Below are 23,584 nucleotides of genomic sequence, written 5' to 3'. Positions count from 1 at the left end.
GAGCACGGGGAAGACGAAGTGAAGAAACGCCTCGACGACAAGTACCTCCCGGTCACTCCCACAGTGACGCACCCGGAGTACCTAGGCGAAGCAAATGAGTGGCTAGATCGAGACATTGAAGTATGGGAAGTAAGGGTTGCCCTGCACGATCTCAACAGCAACTCCGCCGCTGGTCCCGACCGCGTTACGAACAGACTGCTAAAAAATCTTAACGATCGAAGCGCCCATCGAGAACCTCACGGCATACTTCAACACTTGCTGGCGAGCCGGGTCATTACCCCGGCAGTGGAAAGCAGCCAAGACCATCTTGATTCCCAAGCCGGGCAAGCCACCCAACATTGAGAACCTCCGGCCGATCTCGCTTACGTCCTGTGTGGGCAAAGCGTTGGAGCATGTACTCCTGAACAGGTGGCAGCGGTACCTGGAAGATTCGAGGCTCTACCCAAACACCGTCATCGGGTTCCGAAACAAGCTCGGAACTCAGGACGCCATGATACAACTGAAAAATGAAATCCTCGATGACACTACCAACACGAAAGACAAGCGAGCCATCTTGGGTTTGGACGTGCGGAGCGCTTTGGCAAAGCGACACTTCGCGATTCTGGCCCAGGTGTCACGGCTAAACAGGGGCAAGAGAACATATGCGTACATCAAGGATTTTTTGACGGAGCGGGCTACCGAAATCATCGCCGGCGACCTGCGGCTCCAAAAGAAGAAGCTTGGCAATGTCGGGACCCCCCTGGGCTTAGTCATCTCGCCATTGCTTTTCAACCTTGTAATGATAGGGGTGACCGAGCGCCTCTCACGAGTCACATGGGTCCGACACACCATCTATGCCGACGGCATAACGCTGTGGGTCCCAGGAGGAAGCGACGGACACATCGAGAATACATTGCAAGAGACGGTTGACGCGATCGAGGAGCAGCTGGACGGGTCTGGGCTCGTCTGCTCCCCAAGCAAGTCTGAGCTATTGCTGATTCCTCCGCAAAAGGCAACTAGGAAGACGAAAGGCAACGAACCTACGAGAGAGCAAGACACAATAAAGATCAAGACGAGCGGTGGTCACATGATCCCGGTTGTCGAGAAGATCCGAGTGCTGGGGATGCTGATTTAGCGCAAACGAGTCAACGGCGAAACGGTCAACCGTCTGGCGGCCAAAGTCACCACGGCCATCCGCCTTAATAAGAGGGTGTTGTACAGAACAGCCGGCATGAAGGAAGGAAGCCTCACCCGGCTAGTGGAATCCTTCGCTATAAGCCACATTACATACTTTGCTGCTTTCCACAACTGGAGACAGTGCAAACGAAATAAGATCAATGCGCTCATACGCAAAGCGTACAAGGCTGCACTCGGACTTCTCGACTGTACAAGCACCGACAAGTTCCTGGCCCTGGGAGTGCGTAACACCCTGGAGGAAATCACCGAGGCGCAGAGGACCGCTCAGCTCGCGCGGCTATCGGAAACAAGAACGGGCAGACAAGTGCTGCGGGACCTAGGCCTGGGACCAAAGGAAAGGGGACCCGAAAATACAGAAGTGCCTGTACCGGACGCAATTAGTAGACGGCTATGGGTATGTCCGGTGCCAAGAAACATGAACCCTGATTTCTACAAAGAGCGGCGGGTGGCGAGGGCCAAGGCGCTCATCGATCTCCATGCCAAAGACAGGGGTGCCGTGTTTGTGGACGCGGCAGAGTATCCACATGACAGAAAGGCATTCGCGGCTGCAGTCGTCGGGGCATCGACCGGTGCAACGAGAACTGCGGCGAGTGTGCGTACTCGAGCGGCGCATCCAGCCGAGGAGGTGGCCATTGCCCTGGCCATCGCCGACCCCGAGTGCACGACTGTGCTCTGTGATTCTAGGACGGTAGTGAAAAATTACGCCAGAGCAAGGGCGTGGGGTGAAGCCGCGCGTGTGTTGCGTGTGGTTGATCTCGCGAGTGAAAGCCGGTGTCTGGTGATAAAGTGGTTCCCGGCCCACATGGGCAGTGATGTGTCGGATCGCGGCAACGCAAACCACAACGAGACGGCGAACGCGGCGGCGCGAGGACTCACCAACCATGCCGCTGCTAGTACGGCCGAGCCGTCGTGGTGGTGGGAAACCAAGGACAAGATGACTTCCTACAACGACATTGTGAAATGGTACAGACTAGAGCGAAGGACTATGCCGCCACCTCATCCGGGCTTGACCCGTAAGGAGGCGGTTTTATATCGACAACTTCGAACGGGGTCGTTATTCACCCCGGTGCTGAGAGGCACGTGTGTCCAAGTGTTTATGAAAGTGATCTGTGTTGTGTGTGCCGAAAGGAAAGAGCCACTGCAGCTCACATCCTTTGGGACTGCGCTAAGAATCCGCACGAAGCTGCAATGATAACAATGATCCCGCCGCGGCTCGAGGCAGCAACGTGGTGCTATGACCAAGATGTCCAAACCCAGGCCATCCAGCAGATCTCGGCGGTCCTCGAAAGGCAACGACCGAGCGAAACCGGAGGGAGGCTGCCGCCCCAAAAGAGGGGCAGGCGCGGTCGACCAAAGGGAATAGTGCGGCCGCGGCCGAAGTAGAGGCGCCACACGCCGCGAAGACGTCATGGCCGCGTCACGGTAACGCCTCCCTAACAGGGGAAGGCTAACCGTTCTGCAGGTCATCCACAACAATGTTTCTTCACTCACTCACTCATTGACTTGTGTACTTGGTTATCTTTCTCCGATGACCGCTTTTCACCGGCTAACAAATGTTAAACGTTATCGTTCGTATCGCCGAGTACTTCGAAGGGAGCACCGAGGTTGTCCCTAGGGCATTTAGGCGATGATTGTCTTTGCGTTCCCTGCAAAACAACGTCCTCGTAGAGAACAACTTCTCACCTACCTGCAGCATGCCAAAAGAGTACGACAGCTCGCCCGCTTGCGCATCAAGAACCAGCAAAGGACGGTCAGCTGGCACTACAATCTTCGACGACGCGACGTCGAGTACCAGCCCGGCGACCGTGTTTGGACGCCGATACGCCGACGAGGACTTAGCGAGAAGCTTTTGCGACGCTATTTCGGACCCTACAGGAACATACGACGCATTGGCATGCTTGAATCTGAGATCGTGCCAGAAGGCATTGCGCGGTCACAGCGGGGCCGCGCGCGACCTGAAGGCATCCACGTGGTCCGTCTTGAGCCTTTCTACGTCCGCTGACGAACTTCGAGACTTTGTTGTTTTTTTCTTAACTACAGGCACTTTTGTATTTCGCTCTTGTGTTTGTTTGCATCATCGGGACGAAGCTGTTTAAGAGGGGGGCATTGACACGTGCTCTTGTTTATCTTTCTCCGGTGACCACTTTTTCAAGAAGAAGAAGAAACTTTAATAAAGAATAGTCCGGCAGTCCTTGCTGTTGTGGCCTCAGGTGACGGCTCGAAGTCCTTGGACTCGAGCGGCATCTTCGGCTTGCCGGACGGCCCAGAGCTGGTCTGCCAGCTCTGAACTTCTGATAGCCGCCTCCCAGCGGCGGCGACGCCTACGGAGAAGGTCCCCGGCGGCTCCCGCATCCGGGGCGGCGTCGGGAAGAAGCGAGCTCGAGCCTTCTCCCACCCTGGCAACGGCCGCGATTATGGACGCGTCGCTAACGGAGCTGGTCTGATTGCCGTTGTTGCCGGCACACTCCCAGAGCATGTGTCGCAGCGTTGCTCTCTGTCCGCATGTTTTACACGCGTCTGTTGAATATAAACGCGGATAGCAGTGGTGTAAGATAGCGGGGCTAGGGTAGGTGTGTGTTTGGAGCAAGCGTAACGTTACGGCCTCGTTCCTGTTCAATTTGTCGTGCGGTGGCGGGAATGTGCGTCTTTCGAGTCTGTAGTGTTGGGTGAGGTCTCTGAACGTGGTTAGGCGATCGCCCCACGCCCAGTGTGCTTCTTGTTGTGTTTCTGTTGTAGTGTCCCGATCCGGCAGATCCGATGCCCCGCTCTCGGGGGCGGAGGTGGCCACATAATCAGCGACGGCTCGGCGTGTGAGACCTCGAGCCGTGGCGTGGGCCGCCTCGTTGCCCGCGAGCGGAACATCGGTATGTGCCGGGGTCCAGAGGAGGAAGACCGTAGAATTTTGGCGTTGCGAGGGCGATGACGAGTCGCCGTCGTCAGAAATTTGGAGTATGCGGGCCGCTTCCCGCGAGACACGACCGCGCGCGAAGCCGCGGATTGCCGCCTGCGAGTCGCTGATCACGATCGCAGCGTTCGGCACCGAGACGAGTGCTAGGGCTATCGCGGCTTCTTCGGCCGCCTCCGTGTGTCCCGTGGTCACCGTGGCGCTCGCGAGGCACTTACCCGAGCGGTCTACAACCGCTATCGCGTGAGCGCTTCTCCCTCCTCCATATGGAGCCGCGTCTACGTATACCGCCTCGTTGCTGTTACCAAACTTCTTCTGTAGGTCGCTTGCTCGTTTGTTGCGTCTCCCGGTGTGGTGCGTAGGGTGCATGTTCTTGGGAAGCGGCGGGATGATCAGGCGGTCGCGAACAGAGGCGGGAACCGTCGTCTTCTCTCCATGTTGGGTGTGGTACGCGATGCTGAGCGACTCGAGGATGCATCGACCTGCCTTTGACCTCGATAATCGTTCGTATTGTGCAATGTCGTGCGCCTCGATTAACTCGTTAAGGGAGTTGTGAACTCCGAGCTCTAGAAACTTGTCGGTGCTCGCGTTGAGTGGAACGCCGACCGCCCTCTTGAAAGCCTTTCGGATCATGCATTCGAGTTTGTTTTTTTCGGACCCGATCCACCTCAGGTAGGGGGCAACATACGTTATGCGGCTTATCGCGTACGCCTGCACGAGACGGATCGCGCACTCTTCACGCATACCATTGCGTCTATTCGTGATGCGATGCAAGAGTCGGATCGTGTCATCTACCGAACGACGAAGTATTCGCACCGTCTCTCCGTTATGGCCGTTTGCTTGCAGGTGTAACCCTAGGATTCTAATTTTCTCTACGTGTGGTACGGGAGTACCATCTGCCAATGTGATGCGTATTTTGAAATAATCCCGTTCCTCTTCGAGCAAGGTTTTACGACCTCTCCTTGTGGGTTTATAGAGTAAGAGTTCGGACTTGGTAGCCGAGCACTCGAGGCCCGTTCCACGCAAGTAATTCTGAACCGCATCTACTCCTGCCTGTAGCGTTCGCTCGACGTGACCGTCACATCCTCCCCCGGGAACCCAAAGGGTGATGTCATCCGCGTAGAGACTGTGATATAATCCTTCTATTTCTGTTAATTTCTCGGGTAGACCAAGTAGAACTAAATTAAAGAGCAATGGTGATATGACGGATCCTTGCGGCGTGCCGCACGGACCCGTCTCAAATTCCGGCGATTCCTCGTCGCCGACGACGACGCATGCGCGCCTGCCCGCGAGGAAATCTCTAACGTAATTATACATTCTTTGGCCTAGTCCTAATGTTCTAATTGTTTTTAAGATCGATTCGTGCTTAACGGTGTCAAAGGCCTTTTTAATATCTAAGCCTAGAATTGCCTTAGTGGAGCTGGTAGTGTCGTCTACGATCTGGTGTTTAAGCTGAAGCAATACGTCCTGTGCGGAGAGGTTGCGGCGGAATCCTAGCATGGTGTGCGGGAACGCGTCATGATCTTCGAGAAAGTCTGTCACGCGGGTGAGAACTGCGTGTTCCATGACTTTGCCGACGCAAGACGTAAGGGAAATCGGTCTTAGATTATCGAGCGTAACTTGCTTGCCAGGTTTAGGAATCATGATAACGCGGGCCCGTTTCCACGCTTCGGGAATCGAACCCTCTCGCCAGCACTCATTGACGTAGGCCGCGAGTCGGGAGATTGACTCGTCGTCTAGGTTGCGCAGAGTCTTGTTGGTAACCCGGTCTGGACCGGGCGCCGATCGAGTGTTGAGTTCGAACAGGACTATCCGAATTTCCGATTCGCTAAATTCCGCGTCCAGTTTCTCGTTTGTGGCGCCGTCGTACTCGGCGTGCTGGATGCTTTCAGCCTTCTTAAAATAACGGTCACGTATTGCGTCGAGGAAGTTATCACCTTTATAATCTCTGACTAGTCTACGAGTCTTGTGGCCTTGAGCGGACCGAGTCTCCTCCGGATCTAATAGGTGTCTAAAAAGGCGCCAAGCGCTCGCCCCGGTCATCTGCCTCTCGAGGCCGTTGCACGTGTCTTCCCATTGTGCCCTGCATACCTGAAGTGCGTGTTCTTCTATGCGTCTGTCTAATTGTGCTATGCGTTTGCGCAATGCCTTATTATGTCTTTGGCATTTCCATCTCTTTAGGAGGGCTCGCTTTGCTTCCCACATGTGTAGGAGCCTACTGTCAATTATTTCGAGGTTCGCTTCAGGCGGAACATCGCTAGTTGCTGCGCATACGTCCCTTCTGAGCGTCTCGGTCCACTCATCTATGTCCGTAATCGGCTCGTCGCCTCTCCCGGCTTCTTCTCGCTTCTTGCGGAACATGTCCCACTTCACGAGTTTGAGCTTACGACCTTTGCCCTCAGGGTTAGTACCACGACCGCTCGGGCCCGTGCCTATCGTGATCTCGATCAGCGCGTGGTCGCTCCCCAAATCTTCCTGCGTATTTTGCCAGTGCGCTGTTGTAACATTTGAAACGAACGCAAGGTCTGGTAACGTATCGGCACTCACGCTGTTCCCTCTGCGTGTAGGATCGGCGGGATTCGCGATCAGTGCAAGCCTTTGGTCTTGCGAGTCTTCCCAAAGGTGTTTACCCTTGGGTGTTTCTCGGGTGTAGCCCCAGGCTCCGTGGGGTGCGTTAAAGTCGCCCGCAACTAGTAGAGGCTCGCCGCCGGAAGCCACGCGTGCGCCCCGCAGTAGTTCCCCGAATCTGTGCTGCAGCGTGGGTTTACTATACACGTTAAGGACGAAGAGTCCTCGGCCGCTCTTAGGGATTAATTCTACGAACACGTGAGGAATATTTACGCAGGCAAGCTCTCGCTGCGCCACAGTGATATTACGTCGAACGAGCACGGCGGCGACCGGCAACGGGCGTGGCGGGGGAGACGGCCGGCGCGGCACCATCGCCCCCGGCCTAGCGCCAACCGCCACGCGGGGTGTAGCTCGTTTCCTTCTTTGCCTGTTCTCCGTCGCGGTCGCGTCTATGGCTTTGTAGCCGGCAAGTTTAACCGGATGGTTTGTTTCCTGTAAAAGGATCACATCCGGTTTCGTCTCACGGCTGCGTATGAATTGCTGGAGATTACCCCGCTTCCTCCTGTAGCCCCGGCAGTTCCACTGCCAGATTGTGTATTGTTGTTTCCCAGTGTTAGTGTGCTTCGTTGCGTGTGTAGCCATGGTGATGCCTGCGTTTAATTTAACCCGTCACCATCGAGGCGACTTGGTTGCTGCTGCGGTTGCACTTCCGGTTGAATCTCTACGTCTGTAAGCGTGTTTTGCTGCTGCTGATTGTGTTGTTGCTGTCTAGCGTACGGCTTGCTCATTGTTCTGATTGGTCTGCCTGCAGCTGGCGATAGCCTCGCTTCTATGTCGTCTATGCGCGCCAAGTGCGCGGCGAACATTTGTGTTATTTGTTCAGAGAGCTTAGCTAGCGCGTTACTGAACATTTCGTTCATATGAGCCGTCTGTTTTGTAAAACTTTCCTCGAGGCTCTTCTCGATGTTGTCTACACGTTTCTGTAGTTTCTCATAACGGCCGCATCCCTGTTTGCTCTCGGGTCTTGCGGGATCTAGTGCGATCCTTTTCGCGGTAACGGGACGATCGTCGCGTTCATCCGCCGTCTCCCTCGAGCTGCCCTCGTTGTCCGTGTCCATCTCGGCCGGCTCAGGCCGTGATGGAGTCGGTGATCGAGGCGCCGAGGACGGCGACATCGTCGTTTGACGTTGCGATGGTTGCTGCGGTTGTGGAGCCTTGCCTTTCAATTTGATATTCTCCTCTCTAAGGAGCGCATTTTCGCGTTTAAGCTCGCCAATTATTGATTCTAATGGTTCTAAACGTTGTTTTAGGACTCGCTCTATCACTCGCTCGAGCTCGTTCCCACCGCCACCGCCGACGGTAGGCCCGCCAGAGCGGCCCGCCGAAGCGCCTCCGCCGCCGGGAGAAGCGGCGACAGCCGCCCAGCTCACCTGTTGCCCAGTGCTCCTGTGACCTTGTTGCTGCCACGGCTGCTGCTGCTGACTTTGCTGGTTGATGTGGCCCACAGCTGCGGTGCCCGGACCGCCGCCACCGCGCGTCATCGACCTGCTTCTCGGCGTCTGTGTTCGGTTGCGAGAGTGGGATCGGGATGGGGATTTTACCGCGCCGCCATTCCCGCCACGGCTAGTCGAGCGTCCTCTTCGGTTGTCGGTGACTGAATGACGGTCTATCTCTGGAAAATTGAGGAAGTAGCCGGCGTTGCCATCACAGTCGCTGCTGCTGTTGTAACCGCTGCCGTACGCTGTAGCTGCTTCTTCCTCTTCTTGTCTTTTTCGCTCTATTTGGCGACGCTTGACTATGTATGGGGTCTTGTACCTCGCCTTGCACCTGCGGTCTCCCGTGAAGTGTCCCTTGCCGCACAGTCGACACCGCGGCTCGCATTGATGGTCAGGCGACGGATTGTTGCGTCCGCATCCACGGCAAATCTTGTCGTTGGGATTGGGGCACACATCGGCGCGGTGTCCCAGCCTTCCGCACTCGTAGCACACGTCAATCTGCTTCCTGTAGAGGGAGCATCTGACGAGCATGGGGCCGTAATATACGTGTCTCGGTACGTGGAATCCGTCGAACAAAACGATTATGTTGTCCGTGTTGCTCATGCGTTTCGCGTGCAGCACTCCGGGGTTGCGCTTCGTCACTAGATTAGCGATGATGTCTGCCGGGCTCTCGCTCTTGGAAATGTTCCTAATGAGGCCCTTGGAAGTGTTCTCCGGGGCGGCTTGATAACTATTCGCCTCGAACTCTCGGTCTCCGATGCAAAGCTTGCGAATGGCTCCGTAGCGTTTGGCTCTGTCTTCAGACGGCGTGCTGAGCACCACCACGTTCTGCTTAACGTTGAGGCAGATGCTATCTTCCCCGGCCGCTTCTCTGCTTACACCCGCCGCGTTACGTAGGCAGCAGTAAATGCGATCCGTCCCGTAATCGCGCACGTTGAAGCCGCCTCGGGGGCGTACGACGATTTTGTAATCGTCCGGCGGTAACTCTGGCATTCGGCTTGCCATGGCAACCTGCTTCACTTGACGGGCGTACTTCCTTTTGTACAGCGCTGTAGTGACTCCCGCTGTCGACATGGCTACCGTCCGTCGCTGCATGTGCCCATGCTGGTTATGCGCCGACTCGGTCGCACCGTCGGCCTGTTTCTTCCTCTTGACATTGCACCACCCCGCTCCCTCGCCGAAATCTTCCGGCCTAATATCTGTTCCGTCTACCTGGACAACTTCCATTTAACGTCAGGAAAGGCCTGACACTTTGCCGTCGGAGACTGGGAGCTCCAATGAGGTCCGGCGACACGGTAGGCTTGGCACGCCCCGCCGCCGCGGCGGCCGGGCAATAGTGGCCTATACGTGGAGATAGGCTTAGCTTGCCCCGCCTGCGTGGCGGGACAAAAGGCGCTGCTTATCGGCCAGAAGATGGGCCCACCTGGCGAAACTTGGTGTCGGGGGAGTCCTGATGAGTCCGCCGATTGCTGGTGAGAAGAATTACCACGAGAAGCTCGATAATCCGCCAAAAACATAGGAAAATAGAGGAGCCGACACGAAGCACGCCTGCACTCCGTGGTCGTCTTCTTCTTCCCACTTTTTCAAATTCTGGGGTTTTACGTGCCAAAACCACTTTCTGGTTATGAGGCACACCATAGTGGAGGACTCCGGAAATTTCGACCACCTGGGGTTCTTTAACATGCACCTAAATTTAAGTACACGGGTGTTTTCGCATTTCGCCCCCATCGAAATGCGGCCGCCATGGCCGGGATTTGATCCCGCGACCTCGTGCTCAGCAGCCCAACATCATAGCCACTGAGCAACCACGGTGGGTTGACCACTTTTCAGCGGCCAGCAAATGTGCAGCGTTATCGCTCGGCGCCGGACGCGCCTGCATGTATGGGAAGTTTCTCGAATGTTATAGATGGTTCTATACTTTGTCGGTTGTCACCGAACCTTGTGTAATGATTGCACGCACGACGTAAATTGTGTAGTAGTTTCTGAAAGCGAAATGGCACCAGCGATTACACTCGAACCTTCCGTGAGTCATGCATAAAAGCCGACGCGCTTGACCCGCAGATCAGATTTTCGACCGATGGCCGACTCTGCTCATGTCTCTATCACAAAGTGCGTGCCTGTGTCTATCTCGAGATGGCCACCATTGCCGCCGCAGCCGAAGCGCCACTTACAGGGCGATAGGGAGGAAAACTCCCCATTACTCCTGAGCTCGCCAGACCGGTTGGTGACGTGGATCGCCAGAGCGTGACGAGGGACGCGCTAGCCGCAGCGAGCGGGCAGAGTGGTTTTGGAGACGGAGTGGTGCGTCATGCACCGAGAGACAGCTGAAGATGTGGTCGGCAGGCTGAAACCCCCAGGCCGAAGTCTTCGCCGGTCGATCGACAGACGGGGCAAGTCCGTCAAGATATTCGGCAGCAAGGTACCAGCAGCCCGACGCTTCTTCAGATTGGGATGTCGGCGAGCACGCCACAGATGAGCCTCGTGTTCCAACCTGCTCTCGGAACTTTCCGCCGGACTCTTTTCTTAATCGCGTTTCATCTTTCAATTACTTGTTCATCGCCTGTTCATTTTTGTATGTTCTGTTCTGAAGTGTAGTGTTTGCCGCGTTTATTGCCGCGTGTATTTTTCATTTGTGTCGGGTATTTTTTTTTATTTTTCGAGTGTTAGACATCTCCACGTAGTGGGCCTTGCGTCCCGACAGAGTGTGTGCTGTGTGTGACCCGCACGCCTTCCTCGAAGATTGTCACCATCTGCTTACAGTTTGCTTATTCTTTTGTGTTTATCATGTCGCTGGCATGATTTGATTTTATTGAACTGAGCGTGCGTTTTTATGCCACCTCTCGTCTCACGCCTCTGCTCCACGGTCGATCAGGCGTGAACCTTATCGCCGGTCAGCAGTCGAACCATCCGTAAATTTACGCGGGGTAGGTATGTTGTCGCCCCATCCCCTCAGGTTCGGAGAGTGCAAGTAATCATACCCCAATCTGACAGTCTCTCAAACTCTTTGCCTCAAGATATCACGGAATAAAAACACATATATAGAGCTCCGCTCAAATTTCGTATTGGGAAGTATCGTAATCGTCATGGAATTTTTTCGTGCCAGATTACTATTATTATTTGTTTTGAAAACATATACATTTGACAGGAAAGAAAGAGCGAGGAGCAGGCCGGCAACGGCCACCGAAAGGCGCACAACGCCTGCCTGCTCTTCAGAAAGGAGTAGACAGAAACACAGACATGGAAGATTTAGGAAGGACGGGAAGAAAGAGGAAAGAAAGAGCAACAGAACAAATCTAAAAGAATAACACTCAGGTCACACACAGTAGTGCCAAAACCAAGATATTGTTACGGGGATGTTGCGAGTATTTAAAAACTATATTTACAGTATATATATACAGGATGAGTCAGAATAGCTAAGATGGCTCACCACCAACAACATGCAGCAGCCAGCGTCTCTGATCTTCTTCCTCTCTCTTCTCTCATCCTTCCGTGACAGGACCCTCGGTTGGTGAAGCGCCGTCTCGGCGCATGGCAGGCGAAGAATTGCGAATAAAGTATTGCTTCAGCCGCGAAACGTGCACGACGTCTACAGGCGTCTGGCGAGGATGCATCAAAGTGTAGCAGCGAAATCTCATGATTGAGGTCGTTAACTTGGCGTAGGAATTCATAAGGCCCTGTGTAGCGAGAGAGAAGCTTCTGGGAGAGGCTGACCCGACGACACGGTGACCAAAGCCGCACCCAAGCACCTGGGGCGAACTGAACATCGCAATGACACCGGCCGTAACGCTGTTTTTGCAGATGCTGCGAGGCTAATAAGCGAGATCGGGCGGCTTGACGCGCCATGTGAGCGCGATCGATGACTTCACGAGCGTACTCAGTGGCAACGCGGGGCACTGAAGGTAGGACAGTGTCAAAGGGCAAAGTGGGGTCACGACCATACAAAATATAAAAGGGTGAATATCCTGGAGTGTCATGTCGGGACGGATAATACGCGAACGTCACGTGAGCCAGCGTGGCGTACCAGTCGCGGTGATCGTTGGAGCCGTACATCGACAGCATCTCTGTGATTGTTCGGTTGAAACGTTCCGTAAGACGGTTCGTTTGTGGGTGGCAGGCGGTGGACAGCTTGTGCTCAGTGGCATAAGAGCGGAGGAGGTCGTCCACAACTCCAGACAAGAACGAGCGGCCGCGGTCTGTAAGTAACTGTCGAGGTGCACCGTGCTGGAGAATGACGTCGTGAAGGAGAAAATCGGCGACATCAGTTGCGCAACTAGTGGGCAACGTCTTTGTTATCGCGTAGCGTGTCGCGTAATCAGCAGCGATGACGATCCACTTGTTCCCTCTAGTCGTTGTCGGAAAAGGGCCAAGCAGGTCAAGGCCTACGCGAAACAATGATTCAGAGGGAACTTCAATGAGATGGAGTCGTCCGACAGGTGCCAGCGGAGGTTTCCTCCGGCGCTGACACTATTCGCAAGTTGCGACATAACGACGCACAGGGCAGTAGAGACCCGGCCAGAAGAACCGGCGTCGTACAAAACTCAAAGGTGTCCTGTCGTCGGTGCAGTGAAGTTGTTCGAGAACGACGGGTCGCAGATGACGAGGAAGGACAAGCAGCAACTCAGGGCCGTCAGGGTTGATATTGCGCCGGTAGAGGATGCCGTCAAGCAGCACGAACATGCGGCACGTGTCGTCGGTGCTACCAGATTGCACTCGGGCGATGATGAACCGTAAGGATGCGTCGCGTTTTTGTTCAGCGCGCGTGTCGGTCATGTCAGTCAAAGCCATCACGCAGGTCACCGGATCATGTGCAACAGGATCGGGAGGATCCACGGGGTGACGCGAGAGGCAATCAGCGTCCTTGTCGAGGCGTCCAGTCTTGTAATGGACACTAAATGAAAATTCCTGGAGCCGCAAAGCCCAGCGACCAAGCCATCCAGTCGGGTCCCGTAGGGAAGACAGCCAGCAGAGTGCGTGACGGTCTGTGACGACCAAAAATGTGCGGCCATACCAATATGGCCGGAACTTGGCGACAGCCCAAACTAAAGCCAACGCTTGGTGATGGAGTAATTTGTCTCGGCAGGTGACAGCAGGCGGCTGGCGTAAGCTATCACGCACTCGGTACCATTCTGGTGTTGGGCGAGAACAGCGCCGATGCCATAGCCGCTTGCGTCATTGTGGACTTCGGTAGGTGCAGACGGACCAAAGTGGGAAAATATGGGAGGGGTGGTCAGAAACCCGATGAGAGTGGCGAACGCGTGAGCCTGCTCCGGGCCCATTGAGAAAGGCGTGTTCTTCTTTAGAAGATCTGTCAAAGGCCGAGCAACGCCGGCGAAATTTATGACGAAACGGCGAAAGTAGGAACACAGGCCGACGAAGCAGCGCACGTCAGAGGCAGAACCTGGCACAGGGAAACTGCGTATGGCGCGAACTTTTTCTGGGTCTGGTTGGACACCGGATGCGTCAACAAGGTGTCCCAAGACGGCGATCTCACGGCGCCCGAATTGACACTTCATGGAGATTCAGTTGAAGGCTGGCTTTTCGGAAGACCACAAGAATTGCAGCGAGTCGGGTAAGGTGGCTGCCAAACGGGGGAGAAAAAACAATAACGTCGTCAAGGTAACAAAGACAGGTGGCCCATTTGTAGCCCCGTAAAAGAGAGTCCATCATACGTTCAGACGTCGCAGGAGCATTGCATAGGCCAAAGGGCATGACTTTGAACTGATATAAGCCATCCGGCGTGATGAAGGCCGTCTTCTCGCGATCCATTTCATCAACTGAAATCTGCCAGTAGCCGGATCGAAGATCGATGGACGAGAAGTAATTAGCTCCGTGCAAGAAGTCCAAGGCGTCATCGATACGTAGTATTGGGTAGACGTCTTCTCGCGTGATCTTGTTTAAGTGGCGATAATCGACGCAAAAACGCCAGGTACCACCTTTCTTTTTCACAAGGACGACAGGCGAAGCCTAAGCGCTGGCTGATGGCTCGATGACCCCTTTGCGGAGCATTTTGTCCACTTCTAGTTGGATGACCCGACGTTCAGCATGCGATACACGATAGGGACGCCGACGAATAGGGTACGTATCTCCAGTGTACATACGGTGGCGAACAACAGATGTTTGGCCTAATGGCCTGTCGCCGAAATCAAAGATGTCACTGTACGATTCAAGCAGGAGTCGTATGTCCGTTGCCTGTGCAGAGGTGAGGTCAGGTGCAATCATTTTCGCGAAGTCATCTGTTAAAGAACCAGAGCTGTCAGCTGCAACTGGCACTAATAAGCCACTCATGGCATTCGGACTCTCAATGTCGAATTTGGAACAACTAGAAACGCTGGCCAAGAACATGCCGGCCGGAATCACTTGAGGGCGCAGGCTGAAATTCAGAAGCGGTAGAACGACGTCGTTGTTAGTAACCGTGACGAACGTATGCGGAACAGCAACATTCCGGTTCAAAAGCACGTCGATGATGGGGTGAAGCACATATTCACCGTCAGGAACCTGTGGCTGGGCGGTCAAAGTGACGTAAGTAACTGCCGCGGGTGACAGACGCACATCTTGAAGCGAGCACAAGCGCGGTGGGGTGGTACTCGGAGCATCGGTGAGTTGAGACAGTTCTAACTGAAGAACGCCGGTCGCGCAGTCGATGAGAGCACAGTGAGTGGATAAAAAGTCCGATCCAAGAATAACGTCGTGAGGGCAGTTGTCGATCACAGCAAAGAGAACAGAAATAGGGCGGCCGGCTATACATAGACGCGCAGTACACGTTCCAAGAACACCCAGCACGCCGCCGTCGGCCACACGAAGCACTCAGGCAGCTGCTGGGGTGAGGACCTTCTTTAAACGTCTACGTAAGCTAGCACTCATCACAGAAACGTGGGCTCCAGTGTCGACGAGTGCTTGGACAGGTAAGCCATCTATTTTAACGTCAATTACACTTCTCTTCGTGGGCACAGACAGAGGACTTGTAGCTGTAGTGGGCAGTGCAGCACCACCTCTGAGGGCTGCATTTCCTAGTTTTCCTGAAGGGTGCGGCCAAAAGCCATAGCGGACGAAAGACGACGTTGGTGCGGCGAACGGGAACACTGGCGACGTGTTTGCGGTGAGCGAGACTGGTGTCCACGCGGCGATGGTGAGCGACTGTACCATGTGTTCCTAGCAGAGTTGGCCGCGCTGTTAGACTCGACGGTGGGCGAAACATTGCGGGTATTTCCATCAAAACGGCTCAGGTTGGTCGGCGTGCGAGGTGTTGAGGGCCACGAGTTGCGACAGTATTTGGCGACATGGCCAATGCGGCGACAGGTGAAACATATCGGCTGGTCATCCGCAGTTCTCCACTCAGTCGGGTTGCGATAACCTGCAGAGAAGCGTCGGGGTGGAGTGAAAATAGTGGAAGGGCGTTTGTTAGCTATGGGATGGGCGACAGCACACACAGACTGTAAACGAATGTTTTCAAGTTCCTGGCGAGCGATGGCTTGTACGAGGGGAACTGAAAATGTGGTAGCATCAAGGCTACGCCAACAGAAAGCTGCGGGCGCCATCGCATCCAGTTCACGTCGAACGATTCGCACCACGTCCTCCGATGGGGACGCACACACTAAACATTTTAACACCCTTAAGGGTGTAAATCAGTTTGTCGCCAGACGAACACCCTAAGGGTGCTGTTGTCTACACCCTACAGTTGGGGTGCCACTATAGCACCCTAAAGGAAGGGTGTCCAGCAAAATAAATTTAGGGTGTAAGGCTGCTCATCCAAATTAACACCCATCTGTGTGGGTGTTGGAAGGGTGTAGACCCTTTTATTTCTAGCGTGTATGGAAGGCAGATTCGGCAGTACACGCCTTCAATTACTACTATGTACAGCGATCCATGCGCAACTACTGCGTGTGCCAGAAGGTTCAAGTTCGGCTACAAAACGCACTGTCGAACAGCCGGCCTTGAAGCTTCGATGGGCATACACAACACCTATACGTGTGGATCACATTACATATTAGTAATTCATGGTGTATATTGGAAAACCTGTCTTCGCTGCACAAATACAACCTAGCAAACTTGGACACTTTTGAGCATGTATATCAACACCAAGGTTATCACGATTTCCATATCCAAATAACATGCAACACAGACTGGTAAGATATATGCTGCATTTTCAAGAAAATGCAAATATATTTATTGCATGCTGCAATACAGAGTACAACATATACATAAATCACATGAAATATAATCATGCACAATCACCAAACACATCGGTAAGTACAAGAACATGTACATTCCCCACAAAGGTACCTAAAATATATGTATTGATCAAATCTGTTATTAGAGAAGAAACTATGTATAGCGGCACTGAAAGAGCCTGGGTTGATTCGCAGTGTTTTGGGCCACATAAAGGAATAAATTTTTAGTATTAGGCTCCAGTGAACGAAAATTCAAGTTTTGATGCCTTAAAAAAAGGCATATTGCAAAGGTGAATTAGAGAAGCAATTGAAATGCAGAGCAAACGCACTAGAAAGACACCTGTTATTTTGTACACTAATGTAATCGCAAAGCATTATGAAAAGTTTGGAAAGTCGATGTAAAGCATAACTGGCCAACATTTTTCAGACTGAAAGAATACTTTCCAAGCATAGACATGCTTTAAGTGAGGTTTATGCCAGGAGCCTTATTGCTAATTTTCTATTTCCAACAAGATTACTTGAGCACAAAAAATACGTAGAATTTTTTAGCGCCTACATAGTTTGTCCTCTTTTGTGAAATGAGAGTTCTCTGGGCTAAAGGTGCTGTTTAGCGGTTTTTCTAACTACAATACCAGTTTCTATAAATTTTTGTTTTGTAACTCTAAGGCACTGGTACATATACAATATGTAGTTTGAAAATAGGTTCTTTGCTTACTATAAATCAAAAGAGTGCATATTCCACATCTATTAGTGCCTGGGTGCAAAGTGCAGCAGGAGGCCTGATAAAAACAAACCACTGTTGATTAAACGATTTTGCTGAGCACAAAATGTGGACAGTGTTTTAAAATACATAGTAAATTTCTAAATTATTTGCACTTAGATGCAGTAATTCAAGATTAAGGCATGCTATAGCATGTGAGCATGCAAATTAGCAAATATGGTTTAATAAATTAGCCATACTCTGGTTACTAAAAGAACACAGGCATAGGCAGTCATGCAAAAGTTCAAGTTAAATATCACACTGTTAACATTTGCCAGCAAATGGTCATATCAAACATTATAATTATACTGAACAAGGGTAGTTCCTTGGGATAGTTTGCAATTAATGAGATAAAATTACGTACAGCTTGAATGACAAGAACTGCGAGAGATGACAGACTGCGCTGACTTCAAACAATATTTAATTACGTTGCCACATCGAGTATATTTGCACAAAAGCGGGCATGCGCAGAATATGAGTCACAAGGGGTGTCTAACAGCAAGTGACTGTACTAAGAACATCGTCCTTTGAAAAAAATAAACATTAGAATTTCTATCTGTTGAGATACAAGACTTCACTAGGGGTCAGCACGATAGAGGGGTCACTAACGCACACACTAACCAGTTTTCTAGTGAAATCTGCTTCTATAGTTTCCTGGATGACCTGTCTCACTAAAGCTTCCGTACCTTCAAAGAGGGGCATGCAGCCGCAGTCCCAGCAATGGATGCCGAAGTGGCCTTGAACAGTGTTATGGACGTTGTTATCGTGCTCTCCTAAATGATTGTTTAGGCGCCTGCCTGTCTGTCCAACAAAGTCAAATGAGATATTGTGAAGCTTTGCCTCCTTAACAGCCTCAATAAATCTTGCTCACAAGAGATGCAACATAGTGTTGCTGCACAGGCTGATTGCCTTTCTTGGGTTGGCTACCCTTTGGCCTTAATTTCAGCCATAGCGGAACAGCTTCTGAAGCGCACAAAACATGATGAGCACGCCCGGTCAAGGAACCAGCCGGTTGAAAGACACAGGTTTGCAGTGCTACCGTATGTTCATGATGTCTCCCATAGGCTAAAAAAGATTAGGGGACCTGCAGAAATCACAGTCCTTTTCTCAGCCCCGGAAAAGCTGGCAAGGCTCTGTAAGTGTGTAAACGCGCCTAAATCACGTCAGAGTTGTTGCTCTGCCGAGCACAGAAAACGTTTTGCGATGTGTGCAATGAATGTGGTTTCCCAAATTCCCATTTTGAGGCAGTAAATATATTGGACAGATAGGCTTGCGCCTAAATGATCGTTTAAGAGAGCACTATAACAACGTCCATAACACTGTTCAAGGCCACTTGGGCATTCATTGCCGGGACTGCGGCTGCATGCCCCTCTTTAAGATACCGAAGTTTTAGCGAGACACAGCTCACCCGGTAAATTATTGAAGCTGATTTCACCAGAAAACTGGGTAGTGTGTGCGTTAGTGCCCCCTCTATCACGCTGACCCCTAGTGAAATTTTGTATCTAAACAGATAGAAATTGTGATGTTTTTTTTTTCAAGTGACCATGTTCTTTTTACAATGACTTGCTGTTAGAACACCCCTTGTGTCTGGCTTTCATTTTCTGCGCATGACCCCTCTGTGTATACACATACGATGTGGCAACGCAATAAAATATTGTTGAAAGTCAGTGGAGTGTGTCTCTCGCAGTCCTTGTCCTTCACGCTGTACGTCATTTTTTATACTGAATAGCCAATATTGATTCAAAATTAGAAAAATATAGTACACATCTGAGCTGCAAAAATGCAAGTGATGCAGCAAATGGCCTTTAGCTTTCCAAAAGAAAAAGAAATGTTCACGGTTAACCACGAGGTGCAGGGACTCCATTCTCTGAGCATCTTGACCAATAAATGCAGCGCATGGCATTGCTGGAATCTTGCAGCCTGCATTAGCAAAATAAGAAGAGAATCATGAGAATTCAGTCCGTGCAATTACACATGTACTTTGCGGAAAATTTGATAAAGCCACAAGCTCCTCAAAGTAACAAACTTAATGTGACTGGGCAGAATGCACCGCTCAGGCAACTGGGCAAGACAAGTGAAAGGTAGGAGAAGTTTCTATTTTGCAAATTAAGGAATTGCATGTTACTGTGAATGCTAAACCACTGTGTCATTGTGCACACAAGGCACATACAGCAGCAAAAACATAAATTTACAGTAGCCTTTTCACCATAGAAAATAAGAGTGAATAAAGTTTAAAGACTACCAATGACATCTCTCAACAACAGACATTTGTCCAAGAGTGTGTATGTTACCTTAATACAAAATTGACATTATGAAATCTGCAATATATCTGCATTACACTTTATAAGTACTGCAGGTGAGAAGCTTACGGGATATTGCACATTAAGAGTGAAATGCACAAGGCATTAAAAAATGACTGTTTTTACACAACATTATTACACTAGGAGACAAAGAGAACTGTTTTACAGAGAGTGCACACAAAATGAAAATGAGGGAATCCCCACTGGCATTCTCATTTGCCCTGCAATACATGCATCCAGCCCAACAATATCCAACTCTCCAATGCGGTTTTTTACACTTTCTGAATCCTAAAATTTATCGTGTATTTCTTATTTACTAATTTAGTAAGAATGGGCATTTTGGCATACTTTCCTCGAAAACTTAGCATGTGTTGTCAACTATTTTTCTTAGAGCACGCCCCCTTCTTTCAATGGGTTAGCTTGGCAATGCACTGACAAGTAGTATTCCCTTATTTAAGCTTATGATCCTTCCTCATGCTCCCACTTCATGCTCTAAACTGTGATGCCACTCCGATGCAGCTTATGTTAATCTGTGACTATTTACATGGTCCTTCTTTCTGTAGCCTCTCAACTAGAGCCTGAAATTTCTTGTCTCCTAGAACAATCTTCTTTCTTGCCCAAAACATATTGCACGGTTACCCCTCATAGGGGGGAGGGTACTGTATATGAGTTTTCACATATTCAATGAACCTCAGAGACAACCATTTCTCATCCTGTGTTGCTACTATCCGCATGAGTCACAATGGTTGTAAATTGGCTACCTGCCCTCTCTCGCTTAAAAGTACATTTTGCATGTGAAAAATAACCACAAGCATCACATTTCATTGAATGAGTGCTCCTGTGCATGTTTTTTTTCCGTCTGTAATGGCTAAGTTCAACATGGTCAAGTTGTTTGAAAACTGTCTAGCCTCAACCAATACTTTGTGTAGTTTCAAAATTATGATACATTCAATTTTCAAAACTTGTCCCAAATTAAGCATGAGACATTTTCATGATGCAAATGAGGTAAGGTTGTGCTCAGAGACTATGATAGGCCTGCTATATCCTGCAAAACTATGTGAAATGAAATATGCTTGCAATTTTCGTGAGCAGCTAGCTCAGTATAATTAGGCACATTACCTGCGGAAACGTTTTTTAACGCTCCCGAGAGGTCCTGGTTTCTTGTAATTTCTTCAAATCCCGTGCAATCTAGATTGCAATCCGGTGCATTTTGATTTTGATATTGTATTCAAAATAAAAACAGCTGAAATTTTAAGGTTTTGATAATTGTATGGGAATAAATTAAAGGTAGAAGAGTGTAATGCGATGAGCAAATAACAAGCTCATTGCAGAGAGTAAACAAATATTCCTTTCCTGCAAATAAATTGGTAGCAGGAAGGTCATACGAAATTAGCAGTTAATGCACAATAAAGAATATGATGCTACAATGCCCCGGCATTCTGTGAATATTCTTGCACAAAGAAAATCCTCATTATGAAAGACCATCAAGAAAATGCAAATGTATACTTTGGATCAGCAGTCATACCTGCAGTATGCACTGTACCATCGGCAATATTTACAACCACCGACAACTGCACATCATATCAAGCTTAGGCGGCCAAGGAGCCCGAGTTTTAAATTATAACTTGACTTATTATATTACACTACACAACTATATCTACTTACAATGTTGTCTTCTCAACCGCTTTCAAGAAGACGTTAACCATCTGTCTGAAGGCGAAAGCAAGTGGCTTGCTCTTGATGGGGGGCGCCAAGGCTGGGCATTGTGAAATCGCTGCTACCATCTGCATGACCTGCGAGAAACAACGCTCTAAGTACAAGATAAACAAATGCTATTAGAGCAAAAGACAAGATCATTGGCAATGAGCCTCGTTTTGGTTTGCACGAGAAAAGCCAAGAATATGGACTTTGTGCTGCTTACTGAAGAAGCAAGCCTCCTTCCAGATGTTGCAGTCATGCATTAAGATTGTCACACAGCTGCATGCTTGTATGCTGCTGTCGCCAGTATGCTTTGAAGTTTATTATTTCAAGTTAAATTGATTATTGTGTTTTCTTCCAATTCTTGGCAAACAGACCAGCAATGAAATAGCTCACACACATACTCCCTTTTGAGGAGAGAATTCACACACACGCACGCATGCATGGGCGCACACACACACGCGCACACACACACACACGCACACATGCTTCTACCACATGAGCAGCTTCCTGTGCTTGACACACATACATTTTTTTTATCCTGTGTCACTCCTACTGCTAAGGCATAAAAAATCCTTTGTGTTACCAACCCCAAACTCCTCAACCTACACCTCCAGCTTAAACACTTTCTCGAGAGCCAGGGCAAGCCTTCTAGCTTCCCCAGTGCTCCAAACTGTAGTTACGAATTTCAATAGGGCTATAGGCGACAGCTCTTGAAGGGCATGCAAATTACCCGGAGACCTAAAGCTTATATATGATACCTCTAAAGCACAACACTTCAAATTTTCAATATTCATTAAAGCTCCTGAAGACAATTGCTATATACGTAGAACGTCTCGAATAACCTGCCGCTAACAATTTCAGCGGTTGTCTGCATCAAAAGAAATGTGGGCTAATGGGAAATCCACGTCTTTAAGATCGGAATTATTGTAATGGCGAAACACACTACCAGATTTCCTAATCATTTATTTATGCTCTGGATGTAACGTTCCTTTCACAATAAAAAACAAGGATATCGATTCATTAGGGCATGGGAGGAAAAAGGACGAAGCGTATACTTGGCGCCTTCCCACTGGTCCCCCCGAGAAACGGCGCCTCATACAGCAGTTGTCCAGGGTGGCTTGAAACCAAACTCGGCTTTCAGGCGGGAACACTCGCTGCACCAAATCGGAAGAGTTTTATTGCGAGTAAAACTCTACCGGCCTCATGCAATACATACGCACGCACACAAAACGCATCCACACGCACACACAAGTATACGCACTCTCAAAGCGCAGACACAAAAGCGCGCACGCGCACATTGATGAACACAAACAAGCACACATACATGCATGCAGGCAGACACGCTAACACGTGCACGCACACACATCGACCCACAGACAACACTCACAAAACACGTACGCACTAGACACGCGCAAACACGCCGGCCCATACAAACCGGCATGTACTGAACGCACGCACGCGCGCGCGCGCGCACACACACACACACACACACAAAGCGAGCTGAGCTGAGCGCACACACGCACGCACGCACGCACACACAAAGCGAGCTGAGCTGAGCGCACACACAAATCAAGCCGAGCGCGAGCACGCGCACACGCAGACAAAGCGAGCCGATAAAATGCTGAAGGCGTCCGGCAAGCAGCAACAGCAGCACGCGACCGCATCAGGGAGAACCAATACCGCGCCGGTTCCTTCGAAAGGTGGCTAAGCCAGTCCTTTTCTACGCGACGCAAAAGTGGTCGACCACATTTAACTGAAGCGCGAACGACCGCATTACAAGCAGCCGCGCTGAACGCACAAGAGAATCACATCAATGAACATTCAAGCGCTGAGAAACAAAGCGTAACTATGCAGGCGCACCACGCCCGATGTAAATTTGACAAACATTAGTCACACGGAACGGGATCGAGGTAGTTAACTTGCCCTAGTAGGAGTGCAGCTGCTCTTGCTCTTACATTAGCGAATTATGAATTATGCTACGAGATCACAGTGAGATAATTCTAAAGCGAACAAAACAAATACCAAATAAACGGGCACTTGCCTGAAAGTTTCCATCATGCCAGTACTATCGACCGGCACGTTGCAACTTCTCGTTTCAGCCTTCGTGGATCCATCTTCCAGTGCGTACGAACGCTTTGCTTTGAAGTGCGGCACGAGTAATACACAAAGCATGGGCCACATCTTTTTCTACCCCGCGCGCAAAACTAATCACACGTTTAAAATTACTTCGCACAGCGCGCGACGCGAACGCACGCGAAAACGAGCATGATGGCGCAGCTTCCGCCTTCCCGTCCTGCTGCGCGCCGAAGTGATGGTACAGCGTCGGCCGTCACTTCCGGTCGCTTTTCATTGGGCATGGGGCGGCCGCGCAAATTGAACGTTTATTCTGACAGGTTTGCTTGCTCGCATGGCCGCCTGTTTGCTGCTGCTTCGTTGTGGTCTCTAACTAGAGCGGTGAGGCGGGTAGTTGCTACTACGTTTTGTGCCGGGCATTTTATTTTGGGGTGGGG

The 23,584-nt window shown here is 50.8% G+C and overlaps 1 long non-coding RNA gene across 2 annotated transcripts; it reads right to left on the bottom strand.

The window, feature by feature from the left end:
• Positions 1–15,979: 15,979 nt before the first annotated feature.
• On the bottom strand, positions 15,980–23,357 carry LOC135913897 (uncharacterized). 2 transcript variants are annotated; one of them, XR_010568147.2, is made up of 3 exons: positions 23,116–23,357; positions 21,039–21,166; positions 15,980–18,993 (listed from the first exon to the last, which is right to left on the bottom strand). It is a non-coding gene; the product is annotated as an uncharacterized lncRNA (long non-coding RNA). The 2 variants fall into 2 exon arrangements; XR_010568148.2 differs by lacking the exon at positions 23,116–23,357 and adding an exon at positions 22,130–23,085.
• Between the last annotated feature and the right edge of the window lie 227 nt (positions 23,358–23,584).

The sequence above is a fragment of the Dermacentor albipictus genome, unplaced genomic scaffold (genome assembly GCF_038994185.2).
Source record: "Dermacentor albipictus isolate Rhodes 1998 colony unplaced genomic scaffold, USDA_Dalb.pri_finalv2 scaffold_28, whole genome shotgun sequence".
NCBI classification, from domain to species: domain Eukaryota; kingdom Metazoa; phylum Arthropoda; class Arachnida; order Ixodida; family Ixodidae; genus Dermacentor; species Dermacentor albipictus.
This window is presented reverse-complemented; position numbering and strand designations above follow the sequence as displayed.